We start from the raw sequence: 14805 nt of genomic DNA, 5'->3' as shown, positions 1-14805 counted from the left end.
CACATGTTCTCACTCATAGGTGGGAACTGAACAATGAAATCACTTGGGCTCGGGAAGGGGAACATCACACATCGGGGCCTATTATGGGGAGGGGGGAGGGGGGAGGGATTGCATTGGGAGTTATACCTGATATAAATGACGAATTGATGGGTGCTGATGAGTTGATGGGTGCAGCACACCAACATGGCACAAGTATACATATGTAACAAACCTGCACGTTATGCACATGTACCCTAGAAATTAAAGTATAATAAAAAAATAATAAATAATAAATAAATAAATAAATAAAATAATAATGAATATGAAAAAAAATAAAGTGAAGATTCTAACTCCATAACTGTGAGGTGGGGCCTGAGATTCCTATTAGGTTCCCAGGTGATGCTTATGCTGCTGGTTTATGGACCACATGTAGATTAGCAAGGGTCCAGTGATCACGGTTGATTGTGGTAAGACTATTCCCCCCCACCCCTTTTTTCTTTTTTTCTCTTTTTTTTTTTTTTTTTTTTTTTTTTGAGACGGAGTCTCGCCCTGTCACCCAGGCTGGAATGCAGTGGTGCGATCTTGGCTTACTGCAACCTCCACCTCCCAGGTTGAAGCAATTCTCCTGCCTCAGCCTCCTGAGTAGCTGGGATTACAGACATACGCCACCATGCCCAACTAATTTTTTTGTATTTTTAGTAGAGATAGGGTTTTACCATGCTGGCCAGGCTGGTCTTGAACTCCAGACCTCGTGATCCGCCAGCCCTGGCCTCCCAAAGTGCTGGGATTATAGGCTTGAGCCACCGTGCCCAGCATTTTCCCCCTTTTTAGAAGGCCCTAGAGGGCACTGTGGCCCCAATGGCTGGCTGCTGCCCTGTAAATATGGGGTTCTAAATCATGTTCCCTGAACTTGAGCTCCATTGTTGATTTCAGATAAGCACAAAAAGTTTCCTTCAGTATTTTTTGTCACATGTATTATCTTAATTCATTTTCACGTAACATTAGTATTATCTCTGTTTTACTGATGAAGAAACTGAGGCTTCAAGAAGTTAAATTGCTCATCCAAGATTACATAATTACACATACACAAACCAAGAAAAAAATCCCATTCTGTTCAGTCTCTCTTCAACCCTTTCCCCAATGATTCTTGCTACTGTGATAGTATCTTGCACCCTAGGGCAATTTTCACAAAAATTGCAATGAAATTGTTTGCTGTAATAACAATCAGAACTGAAGTTTATTAAGCATTACTATTAATAAATGCCAGGCCCAGTACTGATAACTTTTTCCCGCATTATTTTGTTAATTTTCACATCTGCTCAAAGAGATGGTTTAACTTTGGAGAAGTTAAGAAAGAAGTTAGGATTGATAGCTTCACTCCAAAACCCAAGATGTGAAATGTAGCATGATGTTGTGGTATATATGGCTATAGCAGTATCTTTTTGGTTTTAATCCCAGAAAAAGAGGTAATTCCAGTGAGCTACAGAAAGAAATAAAGATAGGTAGATGGATGTTTGTAAGATGATTTTGTAAGTTGTAATACAAAAAGCTTACCACTAAATTATTTGGAGGTTTCTACAAACTTCCAGTGCACACTTACTGAGATGTGATGGTAACTTGTTAGATCTGAACTGAATTGTTACATGGACTTAAGTGTTTGTCATTTCATGAGCTGATGTTCCTGCAAGTTTACATGTCTGGGACTCATGCTGATTTGTAGTATGAGTTGGAGTTGGTCACCTATAAAATTCTGGGGTTTCATTTGTAAATTCTAGAAAATTACTATAGAATTGAAGACCTGGATGTTCCAATGGCCTAGGAATATGAGGTGCAGAGGATCTAAGTGACTGTTCCAGGGTGACCATGAGCTAGTTGTAGGCTTAAACTCGAATCCAGGTCTCCTGCAATGCACTCCAGGCCTTATTCAGTCAGGCTGTATCTCATTTCCTTTTGCACAAACCTTTGGGGAAATGTGCTGGTTCTGAATCTGGTCTCTATAACCTGTTAATGTCCCTCAAGGGAATAGGAATGTTAGGTATCTATACTGCAGCATGCATGAGCAACACTAGCTTTTGCTCTCTGAGCCCAGATCTTTGCCAATATGTGACTTCTCTGAAGACATCAGGAGACCTAGCACAGGGTATAGCCAGTCCTGGAAATGTGAGCCCGTTCTGCTGTGTATCTATATGCCTGTGACCCGGCATCCTTTTGCCTTTAATGAGATTTTGCAGTGACAGGATTGGAACAGATTGCTGGCATTATGGCAGCCAGGATATTGTCAGGAGGAACTTGGCAGTGCTCGTAGGTGTTATGATGCTGGCTCTTTGCTCAAGGGCAAGAATATTAAAGGGAAAATTAGAGATAAAACAGAAAGTGAGAGGTAATGTCAGAAAAGTTCAGAAGATGAAACCAGTAGCGGTAAATATATAGAAAATGATTTGAGGTTTACACACTTTTGAGTCCTTGGTGAGTGAAGACAGAGCCAAGAATTGCTTCAGTGATATTCCTTCATAAATCTGCATAATAATCTCTCGGCGGGGCTTTGGTGAAATTACAAGTATTCATTTACTAAATTGGGTTCAGTGTCTGTATCACGCATGCCATATGAATATTCAGTGCAGTGAATGCTTCCCAAGCTATGTTGAAGTTAACACATAAGCTGAATATAACTCAAGTGGAACTCAAAATTGCACGCTTACTTTAACTTAACAGAGGTCCTCGTGTCTTGAAGAATTGGACCCACCCCCACCCCCAATATGTCAATTAATACTCATTCTAATAAAACCAAATGTAAAGTGCTTTCAGTATTTGTATCTGATTTTTGGCATTAAGTAGTTTTCTTTATAACAGAGGATTAGGATAATAATACACAGGGCTCTGAATGGTTCCTTAGAACACAGTGGCAGCTGCCAAGCAGATTCAAGAAGAATGTTTAATTACAATACTCAGTAATGACAACAAAGAAAAAGTTCAATGAGAAGAAACAACTCTACTATGAGACAAAGGTCTATGTTGAGTGATGGAGGAACAGTGGGCCACAGACATTTGTTGTAGTTGGAGTTGCCTTGGCAGCTGATGGACATTTCACCTTAAAACTTGAGCATTTTTCTTCTCGAAGCAACTCATTTGGCTTTCTAGGGTAAGCACACAGAATCATTTCTATTTCCAAAAAATGCATTTTTCCACAAACTAAAATTAATAATTCTCAGAGAAGAGTGATCACTGCCAGTTCTATATAGCAAAGGAGCACTTAACTAGGAGTCAGGCAGCTTGAGTTCTCATGCAGAACTCTGTAACAAACCAACTGTTTAAATCTCAAACAGCTGGTTAGTTTATCTGAGCCTCTCTTCACTATGAACTTTTCCATGATATCTGATTATACATATATATTTTGATACAAAAATATTCCTTTGGAAAAATTCTTGGCCATCATATTTTATATTGTCATAAAGTATAATGTGACTTTAGATCCACAGTAAATAGTCAAATGCAGTATGTGAAGTTTAATTGAAAGACAGTATTCACTTATACTTATTATATGGGAGGTATTATGCTAAATGTGCTTTACATGCAAAATGTCAGCCAATAAGGTAGTTTTATTATTGTCTTCATTTTGTAGGTGGAGAAATTGAAGCCCCCAAAATTGGGCAAAAGACACTTGCCCAATGTCTTGCCCAGTTAGTCAGTAGCAAAACTGAGATCCAAACTCCAGTTTCTTTAACTCCAATATGCTTTTAACTATTTGCACCTCCTTCCTGTAGGACAACTGGATGCATGCTGAGCTTTTCTTGTCCATCACTAGTGTGTGCTGCAGAAATTGGTTTGGGTTCTTAATTGAGTGTATTAATCATCTAAAGAGGTCTAGAGTGAGATATGGAAAGAGCCTTGCTTAAATGACAAAGCTTTGAATTTCAGAGGCGCTGAAAGAGGGAGGCATGGAGGCTCAAATCACTATGCTTAGCCATGGGAAGCAATTGGAGAGGCAGGTTTTCTCCTATTTTTAAGGATATTACTTTCAGGTATCTGTTGCTGTGAGGCAAATTTGATTAAGAAGCCTACAAATTAGCAAATAGCACCTGGGAGGACAGTCAGGACAGTGGGTTGCGCATACAAAACAGGAAGGAGTAACCTCTCACCTGTATGGGTTTTACCAATGCGAGGAGGTTTTGAAAAGCTAATGCAAGGATTTGGGGAGTGGTAAATCTGAAAAAAGAAAAAAGGTTTATTTTAGCAGAGATAAGTATGTCTGGATTAGAACACATAGAGGTTGTAGCTAGAGAATTGGGTGTGGAGTTTTCTTAATGATGGAAGACAAGCCAAGTCTGGGGAAAATAATTTAGTGGTGATTATCAAAAGACATGAATAAAATATCTAGAAGGAGATTCATCAGTCTCAGGTGATGAGGTGTCAAGATGTAGTCCCATCATAGGGAATGCTTCTCCATGGGAATATTTGTTCTTGGAGAGGTGCTAGAAAGGAAACTATGTGCCGAAGTCAGTTTAAGTTTATAGCAATGTACATGGAAAATAAAAAGATTTCCTAAACATGAAATTAGAGAAAATCCATTTTTCTGTAAAAACATTCAAAGTTAGACCATTATATCCCATCAAACATGATAATCTGATAGAATGGAAATGGCTAAGAATGGAAATGGCTAAGAATGATTTGCTAAGGAAAACTATAGAAGAAGAATAGAAAGGCCTTTGGGGATTCTTATAACTAGGGAGAAGACTGAAGAATATTTTTAAGAGGTAGAAGGTGAGATTTATTATATCAAAGTTTAAAGACCTACAGAATGTAATTAATTGGGTTAGAAAGCAAGATTTGGCAACTGGCCTGAAGGGGAAGGGAGACCAAAGAGGTTCATGGCGAATTGAGTTGACCTAAATTTGTCCTTGGATATTTGCTACTAACATGCCCTAGAAGGATCATTGCCGTTGTCGAGTTACCATAAAGATTAAAGTAAAACATATTTATCCTTATATTCATAGATTCAAACCTGGTAATAGAGGAAGAGTCTTCCTACATTCATAGTGTAAATAAAGACGCAATCATTTGCCTGTGAAGCTGCCCATGTCACATATTTAGAGTCAAAAAATTTTTTAAATAAAAAATGATCTAATTCCAATACATTTTTATTTTCATTAAAATTGAGAATGCTACCGTGGTGAGTGAGCAAATGTAAATCAGGAAGGAAAGCATAACCAGGTCATTGGAAAGGGTTTTAACTGTGGTTTTTCACTGATGGAGATGGTGTTTATAAAGTCAGATGACTGAAAAGAGGATCCTCCTTCCACACTCTGTAAGTGTCCTTGTTAGTGTGACTCTAGGCAGGGATGATTGGAAATGTATGTATCCAGGGTTAGATGGGCCTTCACTACGCTCTGCTTAGCCAGCTAACGGAGCATGGAGCTCAGCCCCAACGAGGTCAGAAGAGGATTCATGGTCCTTGGTGACTTTACTTAGATTAAAATGAAGCATCCTAATTTCAGAAAACAACATTCAGTAGGAGCCCCGACCTTGCACTGGCAAGCAATGAAGCTGGAAAAATGCACCCTTAGGCCAGAACATTTTCAGAGGAGAGAGTTGACTTAGGTTCTTTTATTTAAATGGTTTTTGCTTCATCAAACATTTTTTTTTGTTATCTATAAGACAAATGATTAAAAAAAAAATTCCTTGAAAAAATAACAAACCAAACAAAGGAGAAAGGATTTTTTGGTTTCTTCTCTAGACCTCTCTCCTTCCTTGGTAAGATCAGTTTCTCTGTGGATATAATTATCAGATCAGTAAACTGCAACCATGAACCGCAAAAGCAAAAGGAATTGTCTGATTTAAAAGCCAAAGGTGGTTTATCTTGGTTTTATACATTTTGATTATGATATATTGAATATATAAACAAAGTTGGGGTAACATGTCCAGACATACTAGTTTTCCATGTTGCAATCCTTTATTATGGAAATGGCAAGGCAGCATGTTCTGGCCAGCACTCAGTAGTCCTTTCAATTAATTTAAAGGGGCTACAACTTTTAAAATCAGATACCTATACAGATTTTAAATCTTGGATGAAGCACATTTCTGGTTCCTGTTGACTTCAGCAGAACTTGTTTTAGCACCGGTTTAACAACAATTGGTCACATTCAATGACCTTGAAAATGAATTAGCGGGAGGGAAGGGTTGGAGCAATCCACATGCGTATCTCCATTTAAAGTTTAGTAAGCAGAAGTTAGGTGTTTCATGAGGGAGACTGAAGTTACAATAGAAAATAAAGTTTTAAGCAACAATATGATGGAAATGTGTGATTTATTGGATGAGGAATAATGGATTTGATCCTGAGTCTCAAATTTCCCATCTGAGTTATTTACTGAAAGCCATATATTTAGTGTTTATTTCAGTGTGTCTCTAAAATGGGAACAATTATTCCATCCTGCTCTACGTTAGAAATAAATAACATATAAATGGACTTTGAGATCATGAGATGAAGGGCTATATAAATGTGAATTATTCAAAATCATTTAAAATGAACCCAACTGAAATTATAGTTTTAAAAAAGATTCTTATAAATGAATTAATTCAATTGAAGAAAAAAATTATAATACATTATAAAGGAATTACTTTTGAGAAGTTGAGCTTTAATGACTATGAAAAATTAGAGAAAATGCAGCAGATTAATTCACATGTAAGACATGTTATTGTATCGATCTCGTTAGAGCCAGTATTTCCCGGAATTTCAAATGATCATTTGTTAATATATAGGAGAGAATTCTGTATATGGACCATAACATAAGTACACAACATTATTATTTATTCCTCTATCCAAATAACACAGCTTTTATTATGTGACTCTTGTGTTCTAAGCAACATGCTAGGCCCTAGGAATGCCATAGGGAGAAAAAAGGAGTCCAGGACCTAGACTCATGCTATAATGGAGATGTCTTGAGTTCTCTTTTATTGCAGAAAGAAGACCTATCAAAATGTCAACAGAAAACATGAAGTGAGAGGGTGGACATCATCATGTAAAAAGGTTTTGGGATTTCATTGCTGAGTTCCAGAATATGGACTCAACGTGAGGAAATGTAGAGTGGGGCCGTTGGACAAATTAATGAGCATGTTGCTGTGAGTTTCTGCTGCCTTTTTTTTTTTCCTCAACTTGTCTACAATACCTAGAGCACCAGTGCTGAGAATAAAACAGAAATGACAAGTCTGAGTTGCTCTGTAACTAGATATATAAGGGACTGATCACCTTAGAAGATTTGCGAATCCTGGAATGTTGAGATGGGAGCACCTCGATGTTATTTTTCAGCTTTTCCACCTGAAAGGTGAAACCCATTAGGAGGATTTGAAGACAACAGAGAAGATTTTTCACCCTCATCTGCGAAAGGCAAAAAAATTCATGTCTAGCTGATCTCATGAAAAATGAGGAAACTTATTTGTACAGTTTTAATAATCTCTATGCTGATCGTTAGAAAATGGCTAAATGTATTGCTTGGATAACAGACAACCCATTTTTATTTTTTATCATGCCTCATACGAAGTTTTAGCTTTGAAAAATGGAGTGGAAAGGTGGGTAGGGGTCATCTCCCTTTTGTTATGAAGTCTGTTGAGATACTACGTCACATTTTCTCCTCTTTCTGAAGTAACCGTGGGTCCTTTCAGGGGATACTGGAAAATTTGTAGAGACCAAAGAGTATCTCCCACTTTGACGTCATGTGTTGGCATTGCTTAATGCTGGACCGTTTAGAAACTAGTGAAGTTGTATAATTTCACTTGGATTTTCTTGCTGGTTATTCCTAGTACAATTTACCTGGTTAATTTGTTCTTAATGAGTTCATCAGCAATGATTTAATACAACTTTGAGGAACAGCTTTCTTTAGTCTTTAATTCGCGACAGTTCCCCTTCTATTTGGCAGTACATTAATGGAAATGGAAAATTGCCTCATTCTAAATGTCAGAATAATACTGCACCAAAAACAATTCAGTCATGTCTTTCAAACCACGCACATATGGTTCATCACCAAATGTCACTCTTCTATTTCCCCCTTCCCCCCATGCCCTCCCCGCGCCTGTACCTTCCCTCTGTCTTTCTTTCCATTCGCCTGTCTCTGGTGATAATTGTTTGGATTAACTTTCCAATATCTTTACATAAGCTGCATTTCTCCTGTTGTCTGTATTTGTTAACAGTTCAGGAAGCAGTTCTCATTACACTAGTTTTACCTAGATCCTTGGAATTGGCCGAGTTCACAGATCAGGTGACAGCTACTGCTTTTAATATCACAAATGTTTTTCATCTGATCTCAAAAATGAAAAAAGTTTCTGTGAAGTTTCTTCAAAATAATTTTTTGTGCATAGTTTTGGCCTGTTTGGTAAAGGTCTCTGTGTAAAGCCATGTTCCCTACTCTATCTACATTAGGGCAATTCTTTTTTTCCTAGCACTATGTTCAAGCAAATTTCTTTCTAAGATGAATGCTTTTATTAGGAATATCCTAATTGTGATTTATTGGGCAAGTTCATAATGAGAACATCCAGCACAGTTTCACTTGCACTTAAGGATACAAACTTTTAATTGCGAATCTTAATTCACTAACACTTAAAGGACATTTCAATAAATTTTAAAAATTAATCTATATGCTAAGTTACCTAAAGTCTGTCTATTTTTTTAAAGGAAAAGCTAAAAGATAAAGCAATTTTCAAAGTTATCAAACAGCTTTCATGGGTTAAAATATGATGCCTATCTTAAATGATGCCTTTCTCTTTCTGAAAGGGGCCCCTTCTGCAGATAATATTGCGGGGAAAACCATTTGAGAAAAACGCTCCACCCTCAACTGTATATTTTTAGTATTTTTCTATTTAAGGTACTTGTCTGAAAATAGAATTTTGAATCTTAGTTACTTTATTGGTTTGCTTTTTATTTCTATCAGAAATTCAACTTGCCTGTGAAGTATGAATATTTTAATTCAAGTAAATGTTTTCTGCAAAAGGAAGATCTCTTGTTTAAACAGTCAGCAGGTAATCAGTGTGACCCACAAGTTTGTGTTACAGAGGTAGGATCAGAAAGCTAAAGAACATTATCTCATTTCTCTGTTTTTCTTTTTCATTTAGTGGTATTAAGAGGATTGCTATTCCTTATTCTGTAGAAACTATATGATATCATGATAATTTGTTTTTCCATGATTTACTTAGCATCTACTATGTGGCAGTTACTTTACACAGGTTATTTAACCTGAGAAGTAGGCTTAAGAAGTTTTTTCAGAGATTTAAAAAGTTGTCTGACCTTCCAAAGATGGTATATATGGAACATATGCTTATCTGATTCCACATTTTTTCTGTTATTTGTACTATTTACTTTAGAGTAGAAAAGGATATAAAGAGTCTATTTTCCACTGCCCCTCATTGTCAATAGTCATCCAGCCCTAGAATGCTGCTGGTGATGCAGGGCTCATGTATTCCTAAGGTAGGCCGACCATTGCTGAACAGCTCTAATGACAGAGTGTGACTCATTATCTTCAACTGAAGACTGTCCTTCCATACTTTTGCCTGTTGCTTTTCCTCTACCTTTCATAATAGTGTAATCAGTCAACTCCTTCCACTACGTGATACCTTCAGCTATTTGATGCCCCTACTGATTCCCTGAGTTGATCTCTCCTCTGTGCAAATTTTTTCCAAGTCCTTGCTTCCAGATCCTTCAGGGGCCTCCAAAATAAACTTAGAATGGGGCACACTGAAACCTGGACCAGTGTAGAAATAAAATAGGGTTTAATTTGCATCTTATATTTTTTACATGTAGACTCAAATGGTTGTGTGTGTGTGTGTGTGTGCACGCGCATGCACCTAAATTATATGTTAAGTTTGGAATCAAGTAGAAAATAAATAGCAACATAAATTTCTAGCAACCAGATCATCCTTTCTGTACTAATGTGATCGACCTTTTGAACTCACCATGAACCTTTACACTCTTACTATAACTTTGTACACACCAACTTGACCAATCAGTGTATTTTTAAATCATTTCCATCATTTGATGATTAATTTTTTTTTGGCCCATAGCTTTCTGACATCCTCACATTTCACAGAATTTTTTTCCCTTTATTTTCAGTCAAGTAATTGATAAAAGTGTTGAGCTAGGCTATGTGTAAAACAGATTCCTAGAACATGACTCCATGTGCCTTTCTTAGGGATACCTCCAGGTCAGTCCATCTGATTGGCTGTCATTGAAGGGTTCCCTGAGTCATCCTGAACCCTGCAGAGATAATGGCAGCTGCCTCAGAGGCCTCCACCTGTAACTGTCTGCAGACACCACGTCAGCCATCTTCTCTTATAATCTTTAGTTGTTGTTGTTGTTTTTTCTTTTTGTTTTTTAAAACCATGAGGTAAGAATAGTTGTTTAATTTTTAAAGCCACATCTGGATATTACCCTTACTGACATTATTCTTATATACTGTTTGTTCTTGGCTCTTTCTGAATATATTCATCTTTGGTTTTATGGCCCATTTCTTTGCACATTAATTTATAGGTTAAGTAAAACACACAAAAGTATTCATTTCCTGGGAATTTTCTATGTGTATTCAAAAATGCATGCTAGGTGTTGTGGGTACTTCTAAGACTTGCTCTATGGAGCTTGCTTTTATAGCAGAGTTCAAAAAATTGCACCATGCATGAATGCAAAAGTTTCTTCAGATTTCCCTTTTTTCTTTCTCAAAGAATGTCTAAACATTCTCTAGATTGTGGGTCCGAGCTCCATGCTTTACTCACTTTCACCCGCTGCTTGTCTCATGGTGGGTGCTTATTACATGTTTGTGGATCTCAGTCTAACAGAATTCTGATCTCTTGGGTTTGTCTTCATCAGACTTTCACTTCTGAACTCTCCACACCTCCTAATCTTCCTTCCTTTTCTGAATTACTAATCTCGGGATGATACCTCCTTTTTTTGTTTTTCTCTTGTAAAATTTTGTGATTTATAGATTGGGGTTCATTTGCCTTGGTTTGCTACCCACTTTGTTATTTTCACAGTGATTTTGACTCAATTATGACACTTCCAGATCACCAATATCATCCTTTTTTTTGTTTGTTTTTGTTTTTGAGACAGAATTTCATTCTTGTTGCCCAGGCTGGAGTGCAATGGTGTAGTCTTGGCTCACTGAAACCTCCGCCTCCCGGATTCAAGAGATTCTCCTGCTTCAGCCTCCCAAGTAGCTGGGATTACGTGCGCCCACCACCACGTCCAGCAAATTTTTTTGTATTTTTAGTAGAGATGAAGTTTCACCATGTTGGTCAGGCTGGTCTCTAACTCCTGACCTCAGGCCAGATCACCAATAACATTCTTGATGCTCAAAATCAAGTACCCTTGTAAATAAGTTCAAGATGAAGAAGATATGATCATTTCAATCACAAAAACAGTAACTAATAACAACAAGCAAGCGAGCAATTCAAATCAAAGGGGTACTTCTGAATGTTAATTTTCTTTCTTAATCCAGAAAAACAGTCCTAACACTTCTTGAGTGCCCCCTCTCTGCCAAGCACAGTCAGATCTATGTTTGTGTAAGTTATATGTAAAGTATACAAAAGACATTTTGGTAGTCTGTTGTTTGAAGGAAATTATATTGTTGGCAAGGCTAGTTAGGGAGATGAATGGTAAATTAAATTTTTATTTTTACCTCAATTAGAAGGAAATTTGATTCTCTTTGAAAGCTTCAGAAAATGTGATTGACTTAAAATTTAACTCGTTTTTTTATTTATATAGATACGTATACATAATGAGAGTTTAGTAATACCAAATGATGACAAAGATGAATTTAAAAAAAAAAATCAAAAACTTCATTTCCTGGTTTTTGCCCTGACCAGAAGATCAAGTACATAAATAAAACTATAACACGTCTCATGATTATTGTGAACTGGCTGGAACCAGCATATATCAGAGGTCAGAAGCTTAGTCTCATAAACAATTTTAAGAGCAGAGAGTTTCAGGTTACATCATAAATTCATGGGTACGTACCTGCAGTGTGTCCCCACACCTTAGACTGAGAACTTTTTCCTATCAGGTAAGTTCTCTGGCTATAAATGGTCATGTGTAGTGAACTGAATGCTATACTAGGTGTCAGGGGAGCTAGATTCTACTACTTGCACTGGAGGGCATGTTGAATTTGTTAAAATAGACCACTGGAGAAGGGCAGGTGAGTCAGGTCTAATAAGACTGACTGAGGCAAGAGGCCTGGCATCTAAAATATACTATCTGTACTAGTTTCCTTGGGCTGTCTTCACAAATTACCACAAGCTTGGTAGCGTAAAATATCAGAAATATGCTCTCACAGTTCTGGAGGCCAGAAGTCAAAAATCCGGGTATCAGCAAGGCCATGCTCCCTCTGAGGCTCTGGAAAAGAATGCTTCCTTGCTTTTCCAGTTTCAGGTGGCCCCAGGCATTCCTTGGGTTGTAGCTGAGCTGCTTCACTCCAGTATCTGCCTACCTATGTTTTCACATTACCTTCCTCTCTGTGTCTCTGTGTATCCTTTTCTGTCTGTAATTATAACATTCTCATTGGATTTAGGGGCCACACTAATCCAGTATAATCTCATGTCAATGTTTACTGAAGTATGTCTGCAAGTAAGGTTCCAGATGGATATAATGTTTGGGGGGGACACTATTCCACTCACTACAGTATCTAAAGATACGTAGGAACTATTTTGATTTCAGCTAATTTTGATTCATTTCTTGATTCATTTATTCAACAAATATTTATTGAAGACCTGTTATGTGCCAGACACAGTGTTTGGCAGTGAGGATGGCTTCCACAAACAGACACAATATCTTTATGGAGCTTACAGTCTAGAAGCATCCAAAGGACGCCACTCAGGTAGATGTGACCCACTGCACATATTCTTAAAGTGAATCTCTAAATTTTCTTGATCATACATATTTTTAGCACATCCTTTTTATATAAATTTCCCTATTCATTTATTCAATTACCATATAGACCTTTACTAGTGCATATTAATATACATTTGAAAAGGATCAATGTAATAAAAATAAATAGACATGTGAATATTGTCTTTGGCACCTTAATCAGTCATTTTGCAAATCAAGAATACTATCTAGACACCTGTTAATATTCTGAGTCTTGGGAACAATGTCTTAGTTCTAGATGATTTCTTCTGTTGGGAGCAACAGCCCAGTCAGAATTGGGGACCCAAAAAGGAAGTAGAAGCCTTTGGGATATTGGAACAAGTTGGAATATTAACTTATTACGGAGGATTCCAGATGATGGACACTGGATTAGAAAGCAAGAGCTCCGGTTCTGCCCTCACCCTGCTGCTCATTGGACTCACACCTTCCATTTCTTAGGGAGAGTCTCTTTCCCTCTCTGAGTTTCTTTTTCCTTTATTTTACGGTAAAGGGACTAGAGTAGATCTTTGCTAAGTTTTCCCAGGGTACATTGGAATAAGTTGGAATATTAACTTATTCCAATATCCCAAAGGGTACTGCTTCCTTTTTGGAAGGATGCAGTATGGTGTCAGCACTTTCCCTCAACCCCAAAGGCCCACTGAGTCTCTTACAAGGCTTCAGTCACACCAGAAGTAATGGGATGTAAACAGAGGTGGTTGAGGGCCATTCATAAGGATTTAATAATCATGGCAAGAGTTGGGGGAAGTCTGAAGGTTATAGGTCTGCAAGTACTTGAGACCTGCAGTGGGCAATGGGTACTTGGATTCTGGACAGAGCTCCAAGTATACTTCCTACCTCAGTTAGGATTGGCTTGAGATTTGGGTGTGGCTGAACCCATGGGGTGAATTCCTTTGCACTTGAAACTTTAGAAGACAGAAATGCAGGGAATGACACTGTTTCTGTCTCTGACTAACTTTATGACTTTATAAGGGAAATTTAATCTCATAGGCGTCACCCCAGTAAAATGAAAGTAATAACACCTAAACTATTTGATATCAGGGACTTACCATCATAAGATTATGGTATGTTTCAGCAAGTTAAATGTTTGCAGAGAGACTGTTGGCTCTTCTGATGAAGACAGTTAAAATCTCACACTCTAAATAGAAGAAGGAGAATTTTCAAATCCATTTATTCATGGACTCAGGAGTGTCACAGGGAACATGAGGCTGTGTTGTGTATTCCTAAAGAGGTGTGGTTGATTCACAAGTGCCTATCTTTGAAGGAATTTTAGAGCATAAACAGAACTATAAATCCTGTCTTCACTGATGCCATGTTGTTTGAGTGGGAGCAGTGCTTAGATAGCCCACTGGATTCTGAGTAGATAGATCTGCTAAGAAATAGGGGTATCAAAAACATGTTTATTAAAAATAGGCCATATAAGGGGTGGGAAAAATAATGTAATGGTTATAATATTTGATTCCCATTTATTATTGAGGCTATCCATTTCAATATTCCCATGAAAGGATGTTCTGCTCATTTTCAGCTATTGTGTTCATCAGTGGAAATACAATCTTAACATCATATTAACATTTTCGGTGCTTATTTTCTATAAGAAGTGAAATACCTAGATACTCTTCTGAATAATTTTGCTTAATAGAAATTACAGGAGCATTCCAGCTGGATAGACACTGGATTAGAAAGCAGGGACTCCGGTTCTGCCCTCGCCCTGCTGCTCATTGGACTCACACCTTCCATTTCTTAGGGAGTCTCTTTCCCTCTCTGAGTTTCTTTTTCCTTTATTTTAAGGTAAAGGGACTAGAGTAGATCTTTGCTAAGTTTCCCAGTGTACATAAATATCCTGAGTTTTTGAGTTACTACTATGTACTCAGGTTGAGTTAAATTCTTCCACCCCTCGTCTGCCTGATTCAGTTGGAAAATTATCTTTCCATTAACAC

Source organism: Piliocolobus tephrosceles, chromosome 3, assembly GCF_002776525.5.
Source record: "Piliocolobus tephrosceles isolate RC106 chromosome 3, ASM277652v3, whole genome shotgun sequence".
Taxonomy (NCBI): domain Eukaryota; kingdom Metazoa; phylum Chordata; class Mammalia; order Primates; family Cercopithecidae; genus Piliocolobus; species Piliocolobus tephrosceles.
The sequence above is the reverse complement of the archived record's forward strand: the minus strand, read 5'-3'. Positions refer to the sequence as shown.